This window comes from Marmota marmota, unplaced genomic scaffold, assembly GCF_001458135.2.
Source record: "Marmota marmota marmota unplaced genomic scaffold, marMar, whole genome shotgun sequence".
Classification (NCBI taxonomy): domain Eukaryota; kingdom Metazoa; phylum Chordata; class Mammalia; order Rodentia; family Sciuridae; genus Marmota; species Marmota marmota.
The window spans coordinates 13,296,276-13,302,566 of record NW_026000057.1 but is presented as its reverse complement, the minus strand read 5'-3'; the positions used below and the strand labels follow the sequence as shown (position 1 = coordinate 13,302,566).

Sequence of the window (6,291 nt, the reverse complement as noted above, 5' to 3'; positions counted from 1 at the left end):
AGTCAGTGAGAATATAAGAGGAAATTATGACTGGGAAGGAATGACTATATGTATAAAACCTAAACAAGTTAAAGTCATTAGAAAATTACTTTATTTCCCTGGTGTTAATGAAAGTTGGCTCAGATACTACACAATTACAAATACAGCATTGATATTAGCAAAGATGATGATTAAGAAATAGTAAAAGAAGTCCCCCCCATTTTAAACCAACTCCTTGAAAAAGATGGAGGGGAAAAGAAAAGCTGTCAAGCGTTCATTTGGGAGGCAGAACAAACAAGTCCCCTAAGAGCTCCACCTAGTTCACAGGATAAAATCCCACAGCAGAACTTGGAGTCAGCAATGGCTAAACTCCAGGTGGTTGTGGCTCCTGTGTTAATGTCTAAACTGTCTGTGAACGCCCCTGAATTTTAGACTTTAGGTTATTCTTCTAATTATACAGAATCCTACAAGGATGGTTGTGAGGATTATCCCACTCTATGTTCAGGATTTTTTGAATCATCTTACAGAGCAGCCTGGCAATTTTGAAACTGAAGTTGAATAGTTTGCAGAGACCCCAATGGCTGAGTTACAATAGATGATGCTTTGCAAGACCTGGTGGAACTCATCTACCAACAGGCTACTTCTATTCCAAATTTCTCTTATATGGGAGCTGGCCTAAGTAATTACCTGCCCCATCATGTGACAATAAGTCCACAGCATGGCAACTTCCGCCAATTGCTACTTCAAAGATGAAGTTAAAGATCAGGCTGGAAAAGGAGATGAAGTGACTCCAAAACGATTTCATGTGTTTGTACTCTTTCTGGGAGAACTTGATCTTAATTCGGAAATCAAGGGAACAAATGGACAGGTTACAAGAGCAGATATCCTTCAGGTTGGTCTGTGGGAATTGCTGACTGCCCTCTTCTCTAATCTGATGGATGACAAGTTAATTTGTGCAGTGAAATTACTGAAGTTGACAGGGTCAGTTTTGGAAGATGCCTGGAAGGAAAAAGGAAAGGCTTATATGGAAGAAATTATTCAGAGAATTGAAAATGTTGTGTTAGATGCAAACTGCAGCAGAGATGTAAAACAGATGCTTTTGAAGCTTGTAGAACTGTGGTCATGTGACTGGGTTAGAGTCCATGCAACTTCAACATACAGAGGAGCAACACCTGAAATGATCCTAACACTTTATGAATGAACCGACATTTTATACATGTGATGGTGTTGCTTTCACTGCAGCAGCTGAACCAGATGACCCAGAGAAATATCAAGAACTACTTGAAATAGAGGACTCGTCTCCAGATTATGAAGAAAATGGAAGAGATTTATCAGGGAGTGGTGATCTATATTTGGATGATATTAATGATGAGATGGACCCAGAGTTTCCTCAAGGAAACTTATGAAAAGTTTTTGTTTGAAATCAGAGCATAAGCAAAAACAGTAAAGTTAAATTTCAGCATATCAGTTTTATAAAACAGTTTAGGTATGGTGATTTAGCAGAATATAGGAAAGCAAGAAAATGTGTCCCACTTATACCAAATTAAGGATGTTGAGTTATGTTACTAATGTATGCAATTTTAATGTTGTTTAACACTATCTAACAAAATCAACTTTTTTCCTATAACTTAAAATGTGTACATATGAAATAGTTTATTATGTACAGTTAATTCCACTGTTTTGGCTACAATAAAAATGATTTTGAAATTAAAAAAATGAAATAGAAATAGAAGGGATACAATCTTCAAGTATGAAATTATTTTTGTCTAAGGACTTAAACAAAGAATAAAATAATAGGCTGGGGTTTTGGCGCAGTGGTAGAGTACTTGCCTAGCATATGTGAGGCACTGGGTTCAATTTTCAGGATCACATATAAACAAATGAATAAAATAAGGGTTTATCAAGAACTAAAATATATATATATGTGTGTGTGTATATATATAAAGTTGAGTACTGGTTCTGAATCTTTCCCCAAAAGGAAACTTTATTGCCAAACAATTATAGCTACCATTATGAATCAACTCCTATGATCCAAGCACTGTTTATTCATTATTTCTAATCTTCATAACAACTCCAGAACTAGAAATTAGTATTTCTAATTTATACATGATGACATTAAGGCTCACGAAGGATAAATAACTTTCCTAAGGTCACAAAGCCAGTAAGCAAACAAGTGCAAAAACCCATGTTTATTCAAATACAAGAACGTGTTGCATCCACTCCATTATGTCATTTGGCATTACCTAGGGTCTTAGCTCAAGAACTGCCTTAGGACTCTGTTGTACACAAATGTGATATTGAGAATGCTAATCAAATCAAATCATTTAAATCAAGTATTCCCTCAAAGCAATACTACCAAATTATTCTGCAGTTCACAGCCTGTGATCTGATTGCAAGTCAAATCTCTTCATCATATCTTGCTTGAGATAAAGGTTTTCCTATTATTTTTAAGGATAGGGTATGAGTTACAGTCAGTATGGGTCACCCTTGTTTTCACAAGTTTCATCTAATACTAGTTTTTCTGTTTGTCCCTTTGCTGTCAGCCTTTCTTTTTCTTATATCTCTCCCTTGGGATAAAGTGATATTTGTACAGGAAAGAGAAGTCCTAGGCATGTAATTTTTGCAGGCTCCATCTAACTGGAGGGAAACAGATAGCTATTAAAGCAGAATGTGGCCTTGGCATAAATGATATTCACAGAATAAAAGACACCAGAATTACTTTCTTAGACTATGAAAATGTCAATTATCTGCTATTTGGAATTATTACAGGAATGAGAAAAAGGAGTTTTAGCCTCCTACAATATGTTCTAGTCATGTTAGAAGTACTGTTTTTGTCGACTGATCCCAGATTCTTTGGAAGAAAGGAGGAGTGTGGAATTGTGCGTGAAGACAGAATGACACTCTTTTGCTGCTGTGGTTAATAATGATTCTAAGGTAAACCCATTAGTGCCATCCCCACTGTATGTGCACGCAGCAGAGCTAAAGCATTGGTCTATTCACATTTATTCAAATGTCATCAGAACAGAAATGGATGGAGGTTTCCATAGAAACCACTCATGGTTTCAGGTGATTCTCGGGGCATTTGTTCCATTAACTGTTTGGAGAAAGGTACATGCTGTGGCTTTTCATGGGTGCAGTTTTCTTTCATCGTCAGAGCTTAGCTGGTGGATTTCTGCCTTCCCCTTTGATATTCTGCATTTCTGGCTGCCCCTCTCACAGCTTTTCTTCTGTGGCTAAGAAAATCGACAGAGCCAACTCGACAATTGCTGCTAATACTGATAGCTGATCACACATTTCTTCTCTTTTGGCCAGAAAGAAAGTTTGAAAGTCTCTTACCTAGAAATTTATGTAACATAATTTCTTGTTCAGAATTTATATCATCTGTAAAGAATGTTGCCAATATAAAGGGCAAGGAAATGGCAATGATTTAGGTATAAAAAGATTTAGGTATAAAATTCGAGGTTAAAAACAATAATTATTAAAAGGAAAAAAAAAAAAAAAAAAAAAAAGGCTTACAACACAGACACTAGGCAACTAAAATTGCCTAGAAAAGTCCCTGGCCATAATAAAGAAAAAAAAAAGTGGAGGTGGGGAGTTACCAGGGATTGAACCTAGGGATGCTTAACAACTGAGCCACNAAAAAAAAAAAAAAAAAAAAAAAAAAAAAAAAACTTCAACACAGACACTAGGCAACTAATTGCCTAGAAAGTCCCTGGCCATAATAAAGAAAAAAAAATGGAGGTGGGGAGTTACCAGGGATTGAACCTAGGGATGCTTAACAACTGAGCCACATTCCCAGGTCTTTTTATTTTTTGTTTTGAGACAGGGTTTTGCCAAGTTGCTTAGGGCCCTAATACATTCCTGAGGCTGGCTTTGAACTCATGGTCCTCCTGCCTCAGCCTCCCAAGTCCCTGGGATTTCAGGCAAGCACCACCATGCCTGGCGCTAAGGGAGAAAAATTTTAAAGATAAAAACCAAATCAACTCAAAAGGAACCCAGTGACTCCCATGAGTAATTGAATATCATGCTTTCCTGTAAGCTTTATGGGAACACAGAAAACCCAGACTGCACTACAAAGACATGCTTCATAAAAGAAAGAAAGAAAATGCACAGCAAGAATTGCAGTAAGAAATAACAAGATAGGTCTTGGAGTACCAGAGGGCAGCCTGATGTAGGTGAAAGAACCCATATGGGCTCTGAGGCCTGAGGACTCAATAAATACCTCACCACGTCCACTTACTATTGGGGATCTTGAATGAGTTCCTTAATCACCTTAACTGTTAGTCTCCACATGTGTAATGTGAGGATAATGATTCCACCTTAGGCAATTATTGTAAGGATTAGAGATAATGGAGAAGTTCCTTCCTATCTGTGTATTTGTTATCTGAAACCCTGTAATCCTGAGGTTCTGCCCAGATGCAAAATTCCTCATAGCATGAGAACACTCACTGGAGAACTCATCTCTTATAAAATGGGTATTTATTCAAACTGTCCCCAGATTAACCCTTGCATCTTTCTCAAAGTACTTGACAATTTTTAGCTGATTCTGTTTGGACTCTCTAATGAAACTTGAGTACTCATGAATTAAAAGGAATGCCTTGAGAAAGTGCAGGATTCTATGAAACATATGATAGTATAAAGAACTGCAGAGGACACATTGTGCTGACTAGTGTCAGAGTCCACTAGAGTCAAATATTAGACCCAGCAGTTACTAGATGCATCACCTTGAGCAAGTAGCTTTTAACTTTTCTATCTATTGCATCACCTTGAGCAAGTAGCTTTTAACTTTTCTATCTATTGTAAGGATCGGACAAAGTTGACAATAAATGATGGCAAGGATGTGGGGGAAAAGGTACACTCATCCATTGCTGGTGGGAGAGCAAATTGGTGCAACCACTTGGAAAACAGTATGGAGACTGAAGGGAAAGCAAGGAATGAGAGACAAGTAAGTGAGAAATGAAAGACAGAGACCAGGCAGAGGTACACCAGGAGAGTTTATAGTCAAGCTGACAAATAAAGGCCATCTCTCTCTATGGCGGAGAGAGGCAAAACAGGCTTGGGTTCCAAGACTTTTATGGGACAGCCTCAGGAATCACAGCCCAGGGGGTCCGAATGCAGGCAGTTAGGGGTTGGGTTGGTATGAGGGAGTGGTGAAAGGCTCTTGGGTGGGAAAGCGAAACTTTTTCTTAAATTGGCAGCTGTCACTGAAGATGGCCATCCAGATGCTAAGCAAGGACCTTATGGAGATGCCCCAGAAAATTTGGAATGAAACTACCATTTGACCCACTATCCCACTCCTTGGTATATACCTAAAGGACTTAAAATCAGAATACTATAGTGACACAGATACAACAAAGTTTATAACAGCTCAATTCACAATAGGAACGCTACGGAACTTACCTAGGTACCCTTCAAAAGATGAATGGATAATGAAAATGTGGTATATATACACAATGGTGCCGCAGTCTGGCTAGGCACAAATCACAAGCCACTCAAGCAGGAACAAACTTTATTTCCGAACTCCCACGAACAACACCCACGCGGCCTTCTCCGGGACACACCACACACCACCAACTGGAACTCCCTCTACTGGAACTTCACCAACCAATGCGAACTCTCCAGGAATCCCTGCTAGAGCTCAACTGGAACTCAACGGGAACTCCACGAGAACTCAAAAGTACTGGCAAAATGCTAGGCGCCATCCCAACTCGGCTGTGGCTCTCAACACAATGGAATGTTACTCAGCCATAAAGAAGAATGAAACTATGGCTAGTAAATGGATGGAACTGGAGAGTATCATGCTAAGTGAAATAAGCCAATCCCCAAAAACTGAAGGCTGAATGCTGTCTCTGATATGTGGATGCTTGCACAGGATAAGGAGTGGGGGAGAATAGAAGTTCTTTGGATTAGATAAAGGGGAATGAAGGGAAGGGAAGGGAAGGGGTCAGGAATAGGAAAGACAGTAGAATGAATCAGACATGACTTTTCTATGTTCATATGGGAATATACTACCAGTGTAACTCTACATCATGTACAACCACAAGAGTGGGAAGTTATACTCCATGTTTGTATAATATGTCAAAACACACTCTACTGTTATGTATATCTAAAAAGAACAAATTAAAAAATTGGTAAACTGATTAGAAGGCATGATGCTTGGCAATTTATTATAAACATGAAAATTTATTAAGTAAATCTGAAAGCAGACAGCCTAATAGCAAAAGCATTTAGGAATGAAGTAAAATGATTAAAAACTCAGAAAAACCTGGAAGGTTCAGGAGATGACATAAATTACAATATGTAATATATAAC

The 6,291-nt window shown here is 38.3% G+C and overlaps 1 pseudogene; it reads left to right on the top strand.

Moving 5' to 3' along the window:
* Nucleotides 1-324: 324 nt before the first annotated feature.
* On the top strand, nucleotides 325-1,695 carry LOC107141201 (annotated as a pseudogene).
* Nucleotides 1,696-6,291: the final 4,596 nt, after the last annotated feature.